Source organism: Gadus macrocephalus, chromosome 5 (genome assembly GCF_031168955.1).
Source record: "Gadus macrocephalus chromosome 5, ASM3116895v1".
Lineage (NCBI taxonomy): Eukaryota > Metazoa > Chordata > Actinopteri > Gadiformes > Gadidae > Gadus > Gadus macrocephalus.
The window spans coordinates 4,017,300-4,033,884 of NC_082386.1; positions in this window are offsets into that span (position 1 = coordinate 4,017,300).

The window sequence follows — 16,585 nt, forward strand, 5'->3', positions numbered from 1 at the left end:
CTAACCCTAACACTTACCAAAGTTACTAATAAAAGTTAATTCACATTTTACATAGCGTTAGCTGTTAAAATCTCCCACCGCGAAGTTGAAGCTGAGAAAAAATTGTAAAGATTTTGAATTAAGCCAAAAAAGGAAACTGCTTCTAGGCAACATTCTGCTGCACATGCACCAACTAAATTAAGAGAATGTGCAGAACATGGTACGAAGTCAGCATTAGGATTTATATTTTTTATTCTTGCCTGCAGTCCAGAATATTTCCCTGCCATATTACTTGCATTGTCGTAGCTCTGCCCACGACAGTCCATCAAATTAATGTCCAGTTCTTTGAACTCAGATTTGAGTGTTTCCTCCATGTGCTCTGCAGTATGACCATGTAGTGGTATGAACTCCAAAAATCTCTCGACAGGCTCCCCACTTTTCTTCAGGACATAGCGAATTATCAAAGCGAGCTGATCAACATGTGTGACATCAGGTGTTGAGTCCACAATGATGGAGAAATACTTGCCATCTTTAACTTCTTTTACAATGGCACGCAGAACCTTCTCAGCCATCAGCTGAATAAACTCATCACAAACTGTAGAGGACAGGTAACTGGTATTTCCCCTGCCCTTGTTTCCGTATCTGGCTAGATGTTCTGACAGTAGTGGATCAAAGCGACTAATTAACTCCAAGCATCCCAAAAAGTTCCCATTGTGGGAGACTCCTGTTGCTGTACTATGTTTGAATCTATGCGTGCATTTTTATTTCCAAGTGATGATAGACTTAGCACAGCAGTGCGATGATCCATACAATTATCATGTTCATGCAAGCGATTAGCACAGTATTTCCAGTCATTAAATCCCGTGACAAATTGATTGTCTCTTATACTGAACAACTTGCAGCAGTAACAGAATACATTACCAGTAGACGGTGAGTACACTAACCATTTTCTTGACAGGGTTTCTCCATTTAGCTTTTTTCTAAAGAAATGTTCCTTAGTTAAGCTTCGGTTAATGTCTCCATATTTCCTCTTTGATGCAGAGAAATCTCCAATATTTTGACAGGGATGGTTTCGTGCAAAGTACTCACGCATCCTGTCGTCAATTTGGTCCCACTTTGCAGGATCAGATGGATAGCTTGTCAATACCCTTACCGGGTCTAGAGGCTCCGTCAAAATGATATTGGGCTCACTTTTTCTGTCCGGCTGCTGTTCTTCCATCATTTTGTCATTCTGTGACGGCGCTGATGTTGACGGCGCCACAGCGTCTTCCGCCGCGTCTTCGGGCCGCGTCTCCGGGCCTGGCTCCGGGCCTCGCTCCGGGCCTCGCTCCGGTCCTGGCTGCGGGCCTGGCTGCGGGCCTGGCTCGGCCTCTGGCTGCGGGCCTGGCTCGGCCTCTGGCTGCGGGCCTGGCTCGGCCTCTGGCTCTGCTGACACGAGCAGGTTCACAGCTGTCGGACGGCTGCCCGACAGAAACTTCTGTAAAGCCCCCCGCTGTTTCTTCTTTTGTTCCTCTTCATTTTTTTTCTTTTTACGTTTTGCCGCACCCGAAAGCATCTTGAATGTTAGCCTACTCAAGAAACGACCTGCCTGCTAGCTTTATTGTTCCGCTTAGTCTTGACCCGCTGACCTCCCCTCGGACTTAACTGATTGGCGTTAATGTGACGTAACGTTAAGATAAACAACGTCACTATTTTTAGTTAATTAATATACTTTGATATATTATCACTGAAATAAATGGTAGGTAGGACATTTGTATTGGCTATTTCATTTTTTTTTTTTTTTTTTTTTACTTCTGTCTGGGCCCCCCCCCCGCCAATCAGGCCCTAGGCACGTGCCTAGTTTGCCTTTGGGTTAATCCGGCTCTGGGAGTGTGTAACTGTCATCATTAAAAAGATTCTGTAATTTAATTAGTAATTTCATATTATAAGACAAGCCTTAAGGAAATTCCTTTGTTTACATTAGTAATTCAATAATAGTGTTTGTTATTCGGGTTTTAAATTTTAACTAAATAGTTGGTTGAATGAAGTCACTTGTAAGGCGGATGTTCTAGAAGATTACTCTGTCGGCTAGAGATGCGGCATGAGAGAAGGTGAACAGCTTGTGATATGCATCGCCGAGAAGAATCTAGTTTCAAAGTCCCTGTCAATAGCATGCAGCCAACGAGGTATGTTTTTTGTTGTTTCCCTGTATTTTGTTTTGCTTGTTTGGCTCTTTGTGTGCCGTGTGTAACCCATATGGAATATAGGTCTACTAAACCCATGATTATTTAAAGATACAATTGCATGAGTTCTCCAGTAGGGTGCGCTCAACATGATTCCAGTAACAGGAAATTGCACATGAGCACCGCGTTTCGAGGGGGTCACCTTGAACCGTAACACTGGAAAGACGTTAGAGAGGTATTCAGCACAACAGAGAATCTCCCGGTGTAAAACGCCATAAATTAATATTTCTACCTTGATTAATTCAGTCATAAATATTTCCATGGTATTAATAAGGTGTTGTTTTATTAGGATCTGATCATTGAAAATACAGGAAACTACCGTGAATTATATTGTTCACTTGAATCTCCGGTGAGTGTTGCACATGCCAATGCTAATGTATTGTTGCTTAGTACTAAATAGAACAAAATACTATAAATGCTGTTTGAGTTCAGATACCTTTTTATTTATACTTTTGTGTTCATGGTGTCATTTTGAAATGTGTTTAATGAATCGCTAATGCGATCGCTAATCGTTAGCTACATGTTAAGCGCTAGCTGCTAATCGTTCATACCAGGCTAATTGTATGCTAATGCTAGCGAAAGTCAATCACTATGCTAATGCTGCTATCCATTTGGATGTACGAAGTGGTAAAGTTGCCAATCTCCCAGCTTTCTTGCGGTATTTCACTGAGGCACGCCCCCTTTCGGTCGTAGTATCTCGTCGCTTTCAAAGTAGAGCGAGCAGATCTGTACAACTAGCAAACAAGATGGCTGCGCCCATAGTCAATGGGGATCGAGCTGTATTTTCTTTGTATTTGTACCACGTTGGGGGTTGTAATGTCGATTTTAAATCCTCTTACACACTTGATTTCATTGCTGCTTTAATCCGGTCACCAATTTAAGGTCTTGCTTTGCGTGAAATTCAATGTAAAGTTGTGTTTTCAAGCTGGTTTGCCAAATAGGCTATGTTGCTAATGATGACTAGCTCGCTACTACCCCTCGTGGCTCGACAGAAACACGACAGCACTTGTTGAAATAAAAATTGGCGAAAATGGCAAAATATTATTGCAATGTAAAAGGCTTGCAATGTTAATGTTTCTGTAAAGGCTGGCAACCATTATACACTGGATTATTTCTTTTTTCCAACATAGTTTTCTTCTTAAACTCGTCGGACACATATAGCAAACTGGAAGGCTGGAGCAAGGGAAATACGTCACGTTCTCGCTGAAGCTGGTCGTTCGTACCAGCCTACCATCAAAATGGATAGCAGCATAAGGATGCATCTTAGTAGAGCAGCACAGACATGATGATGAAACCTTAAAGGAGCAATGCGTTTATTTTGATTTATTTTGTTACTGAAGGACATTGTTTTGCATACTTAACCCACTTTAAGTGTGATTGAATTCATTTCATTGACTGTAGTGCACTTGTTAGATAAGTTTAAGAATAATTTCATTCAATTTAATGGTTAAAACATAAATATGTATACAAATAATTTAAATTACAAATGTTAAGTTAGAAACATGGTTTAAAAAGATACATAATTAATTGTTTGATTAAATACTGTGACATATTGTAATTCAAGATTAGTATTTCATTCTTTGTGGTTTAAATACTGATAGTTCTAATAGGTGACAATTCATTTCATTATATTTATAAATATAACCTTGGTTTTTGGTTATACATTGTAATATAGATGTGTCAAATCCCATGTTTGATATGGAATAGTACCAGATAACTTACAATTCTGCACTATTTGTGCAGGTTTTTTTATTTTTTTAAACCAGTCTAAAAACAAAAATACTGGTTATACAAAGAAATCACACTCAAACAAGATATTGTTATGGAAAAATACTAAGAAAGTATGCCAAACCCTTTATGAACTGAATGACTTTATTACCACACAACTTAATTAAACACTATACAAGACGAAATGTCTGTTAATATTGAGCTGCCACATGAACATTGGGCATAGCTCTGAGAGACACACGAGCGAAAGTGCTCATAATGCTCACACCTGTTTAGCGAAGTGATCAGCCACTTCTTCGTCGTCGTACACGGCGGAGAGATCTGATGGCACTGCTTGCATTGCGTCCATCTCCGGACAAGTGGGACTTGTATTCTGCCACCACATTGTCGATCTCTCGCATATATGTAATTCCTCCGGCCTTGAACCCTGCATATGAGGTCAAGGAGTGGTCTCCCATAACTTCAGTGCAGAGCTTCCAACACAGATACGCCAAATTACGCATCTGTGGGGATAGACCTGTGTGATCGTGAGAAAACACTTGATAGGGGTTCTCCTTTAAGGACCGCATCACCCCTCTCCATACCGTGAGCTCGCCCTTGAGCGTGGTCAGAAGTCGGTTGGTGACAGTGATGGGTGTCCTTAGTTGATCTGCGTTCCGCCTCTGTGCCTCCGCACGAGCTTCTGTGTCATAACGCGTGTATTCCTCATCGCCCAGATCCATTGGCGCTTCGGACATCTTGTTCCGGTACCACTCAGTGCTGTAATCAACAAACTGAGTGGTACCGGTTTGTTGATAACAGCACAAGTGCACTTGTTAGATAAGTTTAAGAATAATTTCATTCAATTTAATGGTTAAAACATAAATATGTATACAAATAATTTAAATTACAAATGTTAAGTTAGAAACATGGTTTAAAAAGATACATAATTAATTGTTTGATTAAATACTGTGACACATTGTAATTCAAGATTAGTATTTCATTCTTTGTGGTTTAAATACTAATAGTTCTAATAGGTGACAATTCATTTCATTATATTTATAAATATAACCTTGGTTTTGGTTATACATTGTAATATAGATGTGTCAAATCCCATGTTTGATATAGAATAGTACCAGATAACTTACAATTCTGCACTATTTGTGCAGTTTTTTTTTTTTTTTTTGATCGAAGGAAGATTGCATCTACGATGGCGAGCTTTGCCCAATAGAACTGTGGATGGTGTGGATACGGCGTGGCCAGCCGTGAACACCACCATAGAAGACCATTGTGAAGATCCATTCATAACAGATAAGACATAGAACTAGATACTCACTAACCTACCCGGGTAGTAGTAAGAGAGAAACACACATATCCGGATATCCCCCCCTTGAACTCGACATTCCTCGACCGAACAACTCCTTCCCAAGGAGGGGAATCCAGCTACAAAGGACTTGATTTTGTTTGTTTGTTTGTTATTTTCACAAGCTTTATTTTGTACCAAATGTGAATGTTTTATGATGAAAGGCATTAAAATAGCTCATCTATTCAACCAACACCAACTCCCTTCGTGAGTCATCAGTGTTTAACTTCTTTAAGGACCTAGAGTGATGCTAGCATCCTATCTGCCCCTTCCGGCTAAGACCACGGGTGCTACACGTGTAATTTATGATTTTATGTAAAGCTAATGCCGTGATTTCTGTTGTACTCTGTGTGTGTTCATCTATAGTTTTCATGGTGAAGTTGGAGTAAAAGGCTGCAATAAAACCCGTCAAAGGAAACCACTGATGTCTGCCGACTGCTTTTAGGGTGATTTATAGTGATTTATAGTGAGCGCGGACTGTTCATCGACGCGAGTGGCAGTTCAACGAAGGAGCGCAAGATCAAAGGAGCTGCTAGTTAAGGTTTGGCTAGCCCGTTAAGGCACACAGAGCTGTGATCAACGGACCGATGAGTGACAAGCACGCACTGTTCACATGCGCAAAGAGGAAAGAAGAGATATGCAGTTCAAAAAGGGCTAAATCTTCAATGCAAAGGCAAAAATGAACTTTGACACTAAGTAAAGAGTGATCTAAGAAAAATTAAGGCTTTTGTATAGGATTTCGTTATTTACTGTGAATAAGAGCTGTGTTAAGTGAATGTTTTTTCTTATGCTGTATGGAAGCATTTAAGTGCCAAAGTTAAAGGGCAATTACAGTTCTCATTGAACTTTTGTATTTAAACTTAGAGTGTGTTGTAGAGGTTTACATATTGTTTGCATTTAAAGGTGACCTCCAAAGTTATTTGATTTAACTAAAATGATGAACCAAAATGATGTTTACATTCACGCTTTATTTTCAAAAGTGAGTCAACTTAAATAAGTGATTTAAACAATGACAGAGCCAAGTAAGTCAACAGTTCATAGCTAACACTCCTAAGATAAACCTGAAGTATGCCTTCCTGAAGCCCAGCATGATGAAGTGCCAAAGCTAAGACAAAGTTAAAGAATCAGAACTCTCACAGAGAAAGGCAAAGAAATGCAAGAAGAAAAATGTAAAGGGCTTCAACAAAAATGTAACTACATTTATGAAAAATGGAAACACAAGCAAAATTTGCCAAGATGTCATTGTCGCATTAAAGGAGTTAATCTTCATTAATCTGAAGAGCTGATCAAGGATATCATTGGTGATATCGCAGGTCTTTCTGCAGATGTCCGGCTAATTTATGATGAGCTGCGCAATGTCTCAACTCCGGATCAAGACGCGCTCAGAAAAGTGGAACTGTGTGTAGAGATCTCCGACTTTATTGTAAGCAAAGCCTCAGGCCGACTCGATGGAGAAGCCAAGGAAGCAGAAGAAGTCAAATGGCCAGAAGCAGGCTTTCTCTTTTGCACAAGCTCCTCTAAGTCAGGTTCTTTCACCACTGAGTTAAAAGTTCCCTCAATCAACTCCTCCAGGTCCTCTATAAAACGTCAAGAAGCTGCCGCAGAGGCTGCCGCAAGCCATGCTGTTCCGAAAGTGTTAAAAGAACAAGAAAAGGAACAGCAGAAAATACAGCGTCTAGAAGCAGATGTTAAAAGGAAGATATCTGATGAACAGGCAGCAATTGTTAAGCGCAGCTCAGAGCGAGAGGCAGAGGAAGTTAAAATCAAAGCTCAGCTAGAAGAGGAGCATGGAGCTCTTCTAAGAGCTCTGGAAGAAAAGAGGAGAAAAGTGCAGAAGTTGGAGGCAGTCAAGAATCTCAATGCAGCAAGAGCCAGAATGCAGGTGTATGATCAACCAAGGGCCGCAGAAGAAGAGCAAATGGACACATTGGGACAGCAACTGGTAGCAGATAACCCAGTTATTCCACCTTCAAGTCGTATGTCCATGCAAAGGTCTCCCATACAAGGTGTGAGTACCGGCTCAAATGAAAGTACAGCAGAGCTTATCAAGGTGCTAGCAGATGCTCTGAGCGCTAACAGAGTTCCCATCCCTGAACCTTCAATATTCAGCGGTGATCCACTGAAGTACAACGACTGGAAACTTTCATTTCAAACACTTATTGACCACAAAAACATTGAAGATAAGGAGAAAATATACTACCTCCGTCAGTACGTAAGTGGACTAGCTAAGAAAGCAATGAATGGCTATTTCCTACTTGGAAGTCGGCCTACGCTAGTGCATGGAAGATTCTGGAAGAGCGATATGGAAATCCATTCACAGTTGCAAAGGCTTACAGAGACAAGCTACAAGCATGGCCCAAGATAGGATCTAAAGACAACTTTGAACTCAGAGTTTGAAGATTTTCTACGAAGTTGCGAGGCTGCCATGGTCCATATAAAAGCACTGGAAATATTGAATGACTGTAATGAAAACAGGAGAATTCTGTCAAAGTTACTGTTACGTACAGTGTTCTGTATGTCTTATATGTTATACATGGTATAGGCCTACATGTATTGTGTTCTGTTTTGTGTAGTATGTTTGTGTTGTTGTTCTGTCTCCTCCTCCTGTTTTCATTCTCCAAGGTCTCAGATGTGCGCACCTGGTCCCGATCACCAAATCACCACACCTGTTCCAGATCTCCCATCAACCATTCCCCTTTAAATAGTCCTGTGTTTGTTTGTCAGGGTGGAGTGCTTTGGTTTGAGCTGTGGCAGAGCTTTGGTTGAGCTCTGTTTGCGAGTGCTTGCGAGTGCTTGGTTTCTTTGTTGGTTTATTGTATTGTCTTTAGTTGTTACACGTTTGTTTAAACCTTATTACTTTAGTTGTTAGCAGCCTACTTTAGTTTTGTCTTTGTCTTTGTTAATTCTTTTGTGGTGCGCACAGGGTCAATAAGGATAGGTAAGATACCCTGGGGTTTACATATTTCATACACGTAGGTTTACCCGTTAATACCCTAGGTTAGAGTGAGCACCACCCACTGTACTTTTTCGGTGCAAAGCACCTGTCAATGGGTGGGTGGGTTTTGTTATGTTATTTTCTTTGGTGCCACTGACAGTCCTTGTTGATCCCTGTGTTGCCTTTTTTTGTACATAAACACTTTATATTGAATTCACCTTTTGTCTTGGATTTTGTGTGACTGCACCCTCACTTGCCCAAACCTGTTGCCCTTATGTTGCGTCCTACTCCGAGCCACCAAGGGGGCGTAACAGTTACCGGATAGGTTAACAGCAGGATGGAACTGTAAGGTTGTTGATGAAGAAGAGCATAGAAACCAATTCCCTTCATTCAGCCAATTTCTGACAAGGGAAGTAAAAATCGCCTGTAACCCTGTTACTTCACTGCAGTCACTGAAACAAGCTGAGCCTGAAAAGTCCCAAAGACAACACCGTTTTGGAGCAAGGACACTGACCACGAGTTCCAATGAAAGGTTTCTCATGATGTCTTTTCTGTAAGAAGAACAGACATACTTTGCACAAATGCAGGAACTTCAGGGATAAACCAATTTCAGATCGAATCAAATTTATTCAAGCTGAAATGTGCTTTGGTTGTCTGAAGTTAGGTCACCACTCAAAGAGCTGCAACAGTAGGAGTGTTTGCGACGTGTGCTCCAAGCGACATCAAACCTGTGTGCATGAGGAGCGATCTAAAGAGCAACAAACACAACCACGCACTGAAAGAAATCCAAGTAAAGAAATGCCCAGACCAAGTCAAGAGAGGAACAATGAAAGCACTCAATCAACGCAACACCAAGGGGTATTCACAGCTGCTACTGCCAACAGATTGCTATTTCATGAACCGAACATGCAAACAGCTGCAATAATTCCTCTTTGGCTTTCAGCAACAACTCAACCAGCACGAGAAATCCTTGTATATGCTCTGTTGGATTCGCAAAGCGACACAACCTTTGTCTTGAGCGAAGTAGTGGAAGCCTTGGTAGTAACCAAAGAACAAGTCATTCTGAAACTTTCTACAATGAGCTCAAAAACAGCAGTAGTAAGGTCTCAAAAAGTGAACGACCTACAAGTTCGAGGGTTTTTCTCTGGTAAGAAGATTGCCCTACCACCAGTCTACACGCGGGAATTTATTCCAGCCAACAGAACTCGCATACCAACTTATGAAACCGCCAAGTCCTGGTCCCATTTAGAGCACCTTCAACGAGAGATTGCACCTCTGCAAGACTGTGAAGTAGGTTTGCTCATCGGGTGCAACTGCTAACAAGCCTTACTTCCAAGGGAAATTGTTCCTGGCAAGGATAACCATCCTTACGCACAGCGTACAGACCTTGGATGGAGCATTATTGGCCACGGGAATCTCTGTGTGGACTACGGTGACAACATTGGAGTGAGCCATCACATAATAGTGAGAAGTAACACCAAGTTTGGAGCCCTCGGTCAACCTCCGAACTGAAGTGCATTATGTGAGCCGTACCAAAGTCAAGGAAATTTCTCCTTCAGACATCATCAGTCTTAGAAACAGATTTCTGAGAGAGAACACAAGAAGATGATCCTGTCTCCCAAGAAGATCTCCAATTTCTGTCAAAGTTGAGCAAAACCATCACACAGAATGACACTGGTCATTATGAGATGCCATTGCCGTTCAAGGTAGAACGTCCAAAGTTGCTAAACAACAAGTCATGTGCAGTCCACAGACTTAATTGTCTTGAGAGGAGACTGAAGAAAGATCATAAGTACTGCAAACACTATGTTAACTTCATGGACGATGTCATTTCACGTGGTGATGCAGAGAAGGTACCTTTGGAAGAAATAGACAGTGATCAGGCTTGGTATATCCCACATCATGGGGTCTATCATCCGCATAAACCTGGTAAAATACGTCTAGTATTTGACTGCTCTGCCAAGTTTCAAGACACCTCTCTGAACGAGCACCTTCTTACCTTCTTCTTGCCTGACTTGACCAACACCCTGGTAGGTGTCCTGTGCCGCTTTCAGAAGGGTTCGATTGCCGTCATGTGTGACATAGAAAGGATGTTCCACCAGTTTCATGTGAATAAGGAAGACCAAGATTATTTAAGATTCCTATGGTGGGAGAATGGCAACCTTGACAATATACCATCAGTTTACAGGATGAAAGTACACTTGTTTGGAGCGGCATCGTCTCTCGGTGGTGCCAACTTTGGCTTGAAACATCTGGCAGCACAAGGGAAAGGGCAATTCAGTGAAGAGGCTGTACGCTTCATTCAAAGAAATTTCTATGTCGACGATGGTCTAATAAGCGTTCAAACTGAATAGGAAGCCATTCAACTTGTGAAAGTAACTTTGCTACACAGGCAAGTTGAGACTCCACAAATTTGTTTCCAACAGTGAGAATGTGTTGTCAACCATCCCAGAAGAGGAATGCACCACATTCAAAGATCAAGACATGGCCATGAGTCTACCTCATATGGAAAGAGCTCTTGGCGTGGAGTGGTGTATCAGCTCCGATTCTTTTAAATTCAGAGTGTACATAAAACCTAAGAAGGGGTGTGCTTTCTACAGTAGCTTCTGTTTACGATCCCTTGGGATTCATCACACCTTTTGTCCTCTTAGGGAAGCAAGTTCTCCAGCAGATGTGCGGAGAGAAGATAAGCTGGGATGATGAAATTCCTGAAAATGTAAGACCTCAGTGGGAATCGTGGATCAGAAACGTACCTCATCTAGCTGAAATGCAAATCAAAAGATGCTTCTTACCTTCAAGTTTCGGCAATGTCAAAAGGTATGAGCTTCCCCATTTTGCCGATGCGAGTGTCTCCGGATATGGTGTATGCACCTACCTGAGAGCCATTAGCGAATCCGACGACGTCCATTGCTGTCTGGTAATGGGAAAGGCGAGAGTTACGCCTGCCAGTGTCACAACTATACCACGACTAGAACTCACAGCAGCAGTTGTTGCAGTTCGAACCAGCAACATGCTTCGAAATGAACTTGAAATCCAAGATCTGCAAGAGTTCGTTTGGACAGTTTTATAGAGTCAGGCCCAGAGATAGAGATATATACGTAGGTAAGTAGAGCCTTCAGATTGGACGGTTTGACTTATTTACCGTCATGTTTTGTCTATATATTTTTACCATTATTGTTTTATAGGGTCAAACATTGAGACATTTCTCCTACAGGGGAAGGATGAAGTTCTATTTATTGAACAGAAAGAAACCCTTGGTCATACTTTACACACTTTACCACAGTATTGGCCTACTGAATGCCACAGATATATTTTAAGCATTGGACTGAATGCCACATAAATATATAAGTATGTTTTTGCACGTTTGCAACGTTTAAAAGTTCAGGGAAAAGTATAGCCTCTACTGGTGTTGCTTCAGCCAATAACCTTTTGAGGCAGTGTTGTTTCTGAATATTAGTGTTAAGGGCCAATAATGCTTTTCTTTTTAATATGACCAAACACAATGGCCAGAGGACCAGCATGCTTTCTTAACTGGCAAACAAAATAATCTTTGAGTTTTACATGTCCTAGAAATGTTCATTAATTGACAGTCCTAATGTTTATTTTCTTGTATTCTGATACTTTATTACAGTATGGAAGGAGGGGTTTGGAGGTACCTGGTCAGGGCTTGGTCAGCCTACAAATCCCAGGTGTGGAGACTGCAGGGAAACCGCATTTTCTTGAGAGGAAACTAAAGAGCCATCTCTCATTCATCGAGTGGACTCATTGGTTTGCGAATGACCACAAAGATGCTCCCATAGGCAGACTGCTGCATAGCTTTCGCCACTTATTCAAATTGTAGAGGTTGAAGCAGTCTGCATTTTGGTCACTTGCCATAACACTGTCCTGTGTTTTATCCAAACACCATCAGTAACATTTAAATTGAGTTGATGTGGACGGCTCTTTTTTTGTCCGATTTTTTCAGTGTTCAGTGCCTGTTTGTGAGATATTGTTTGAAAGATAAGCCTTTGATTTTGTTTAATTTTAATATGTCTTTCATCAACAGTGGTTTGGGGTTTAAAACTAAAATTAAAGTGCTTAACTACTGGTAAACGAAGTTGCAGAACATATATGGTACAAGTTTGTGTTGATTGCATGGAAAAGGGAATAACCAGTTACAATTTATATAGTAAGAGCCTGGTAATCCCATGAAAACAAGCAAGGCTTCCTTTTATAGTACAGTTTCAGTTTACTTAGTGGGTAAATTGTCATGTTTTACTTGGTAACGTTGCAGCTCATACATGGTACAAGTTTGTGTTGATTGAATGGAAAAGGGAATAATCTATTACAAATTATATGGTAAGAACCTGGTAATACCATGGAAACAAACAAGGCTTTCTTTTACAGTACAGTTTCAGCTTACTCAATGTGTAAATTTTCATGTTTTACTTAGTAACGTTGCAGAACATACATGGTAAAAGTTTGTGTTGATTGCATGGACAATGGAATGTATCTATTACAAATTATATGGGAAGAACCTGGTTATACCATGGAAACAAACGAGGCTTCCTTTTACAGTACAGTTTCAGCTTACTTACTGGGTAAATTGTCATGTTTTACTTAGTAACGTTGCAGAACGTACATGTTACAAGTTCCCGTTTACTGCATGGACAATGGAATGTATCTAATACAAATTATATGGTAATGACCTGGTAATACCATGGAAACATACAAGGCTTCCTTTTGCAGTACAGTTTCAGCTTACTTACTGGGTAAATTGTCATGTTTTACTTGGTACCGTTGCAGAACATACATGGTACAAGTTTGTGTTGATTGCATGGATAAGGGAATAATCTATTACAAATTATATGGTAAGAATCTGGTAATACCATGGAAACAAACAAGGCTTCCTTTTACATTAAAGTTTCAGCTTACTTACTGGGTAAATTGTCCATGTTTTACTTAGTAACGTTGCAGAACGTACATGGTACAAGTTCCAGTTTACTGCATGGACAATGGAATGTATAAACCTAGTAGGGGCCTGTAAAAGGAAGGTTTACCGAATAGGGTATATTTGGGTCTTTTTCTAAACTTTCCCCTATTGTGATTCTTCTGGGCTTTTTTTTCCTTACTCAGGACATATTGAGGATACAAAATCAGTTGAGTTTGCTTCTGCTACAATTTGTTCAACCTTTTTTCATAAAATGACTGGACTATTAAGGGCCAGAAAGAAAACAGAAAAACAACTCTTTGAGACTGGGGTATTCCTAAGACTATCGCAACTGCTTCGAGGCATAGTGATTCCGCTGTGATTCCGAGGTTATCAAATCAGGGAGTTTTTGGAGCATTTTTTTATTCTCTTCAGGGTGATTTTACACCTGTAGCCCTTTAACGTGAGGCATGGCAATGTTGCAAGCTGTCAGAAAATCACTTTATTGTCGGTTTCGGTTGCCCTGGTTCCTGCCCTACAGTGTCCTTTTCCCTCTCCATCTATGCTCATCTTGATTCTTCTCTCTTTACCTCCCTTATCGTCTGCACTCCTCTCCTACCCCCCTCCCCTCGTCACTCCCTTTTTCAGCTATTCTCCACAATATTGGAGGCATAAGTTGTCTTTCGTTAAACGCTGTCACCTTGTGTTACCCCAGTGCTCCTGATGAATTAATCCCTGGAGGCTACTTGTGTACCCATCATCTCGCGTGTTTCCTCTTCTTTTTCCATGGCACCCCATGCTGAAACATGGCAGGCTCCACATTAATATTTAGCTCCCCTAAGGCATTTGGCATTTGCGATAATAGTTCAGAGTTGTTGTTTGTTTGTTTCAATATAGTTTTTGGAGTTGACATCTCTCAGGAAGGAGAAATCAACTTGGCAATAACACCTTAGTCCTGGAGGTTTTTATTTATTTATTTAGTTTTGTTAAATTTGTGCAGTGTGTTATGGTATTTTTTTCTTCTTTTTAAATTGTGTTGACCTCTCCAAATGCCTTCTGGTCCTTGTGTAATCTGATAAGGCAGGGCATGGTGGATGCTGCCTGTCTTGTTGCAGGCAGTTAGCTGTAAGTTCCAACCTCCATGCCGTTGTGATGTGGCTCTTTTGATTGGTAGAAAGCCACGGCTTGGTTGGCGGAAACTGTAAACTCCTCACTTTGTCATCTGTTTTCTGCTACAAAAGGCACACAAGGCCTCTGACCATGGATCTGAAGATGGATTATTTCAAGTAACAGAGAGCACAGGCTTATGTTACAACTGTGACAGAAAAATGAGAAAACTATGATGACAGTTGTGGTCTCAGCAATTTATGGTTTTAGTCTTTTGATTTCCTTAGTCTTTTCCAAATGTATTTACATTTAGATTGAGGCTTGTATCTGTATTTTTTATATTTCCCAGAGATGATTCATGGCAAGAAGCAAATGTTGATGGATTGATTAATTATTGGCAGTGAGCATGTCATGATATGGAAACATAACAGGTTTTCATGGGAAAGATCAGGTCAGTTCGTGCCAGCTCTTACCTACAACTAAACGGAGCCCCCAAGACCAGTCAAGAAATTCAAAAAAGTCCAGGGGAGAATATGTTGGCGATGGCGATCATGGTGTCGATCATGGCCCCAGAGCCGTATAAATGAATCCAAGATCCTATCTGCTCTGTGTGTCGCTTTAGCCCAGTCTCGTTCCCCTGGACAATCATCTCACTGTTCCCATTTCAACTGATTGTATCAGATTAAGTCATTTTCCCTATAATTTTCCAATATGGATCCAATTCCCCTACGCAGATTTGTTGTACATATTGAATCCTCCTTCGGCCCCCGGTGCTCAATTAAATTTGTCACATTCACTAGCTGTTGCCTTTGATTTCCCTACACGTATCCAGGGACCCCCAGAGGTGATTATGAAACCCACAGATCCTGTTAGTGTGACCCCTATTGTGAAACATTTGAGATTGCAGTTGCGGTTGCCTCCACTTTTTCTTTTATACGTTCAAGATCGTCTTGACGTGACGGCTAGTCACTGTTGTTGCTGTTGGATTGGCTATAAAATCTATATTCTAGAATGCTCTGCCTTCAAAAAGATTGGATGCTTGGCTTTGGTTGGGATTCTTTTTACCTGTTATCTCCCTGTAAAACACGCACGCGCATACACACAGGCACGCACGCACACATAGTTGTTCACTCTCAGATAACAGAGGCAACCTACAACTTGAAATGGGTCACATATATTTATTTGATTTCCAATTGCATAATTGTCCGAGATATTTATGAAAAACATTTTAAAATAGAACATTTGGAAGCAATTTAATAAATCACTCTCAACCGCTACTTAATTGGAAGAGATCCCAGAACATTTCAACAAACATTATACCTGTATATGTATATCACAATAAGATAAATATACAGATTTCACAAACTATCAAGTACCCTCCAATAATAAAAATACATTGCACAACACATCACACGATATTGAGCAATTTTACCAAACACAGCTATCTTCCACCCCCCCCCCCCCCCCCCCCCCTCATCGCTACACCATTCTATTCTTGGTGAAAGAGACGTGAATATTTGAAAATAAGTTTACTTTCCATCTATTACCCTGAACGTTGTCATATAAGGGGGAAAATGTTCCCCCTGTGCTTCCGTTTTTTCTCTCACATTGTCTCCTCCAACGACATGAACAGGAGCAGAAAAGTAAAAAATCTATTCTCCTGTCTGGTAGATAGGAATATGCATATCCTCTGAAAGTAGCAATACATAGAGCTTTCAATTGACTTGAAAAAAGACATTGGAGCAGAAGAGGGACCATATCAACAGTGGGGAAAAGAGAGCGGAGGGGAGAATATACAGAAAGAAGATGAATAAATAAAAATAATTAGGACAGGGAGCGAGTTGATGAAGGAAGGGAAGACTGAACAAGCGATAGAAGCAATGAAAGAATGCAAAACAGCCATGTCAAAGCAATCAAACAAATAAACAAAAGCAGGTTGTGGAAAGGGGCCGGAAAGCTTTGCCCACAACACGGCTCCATTAGATTTAGTTCCCTCAATTTTCCCTTCCTCAAAATGCCCTTCCTTTTTTTCTCCAACTTATCTCTGGGCCTGACTTTATGGAAGCCTGACTGATAACATGGGGGACGTATGAGGATGGTTCATGCAAGGACATCGCCTGATCCCTCAATCTTCTGCTGGTCCCTCTATCTCCCCACGCAGTCTGAGGACGGGCTCTTATGGGAACTCCTCCGCCCGGCGCAGCGATTACTCTCAGCCCTTCTTAAGACATTGTCGAGGCCAGTCATGTCTGAAAGCCACTTTACCAGTGAATCATATTTTCAGATAACTGCGGCTGCTGTTTGCTCCCGCCGTAACGGGGACATGCCTCTGTTCAGTTCTTCAGCGCGCTGTAGAGGGTAGA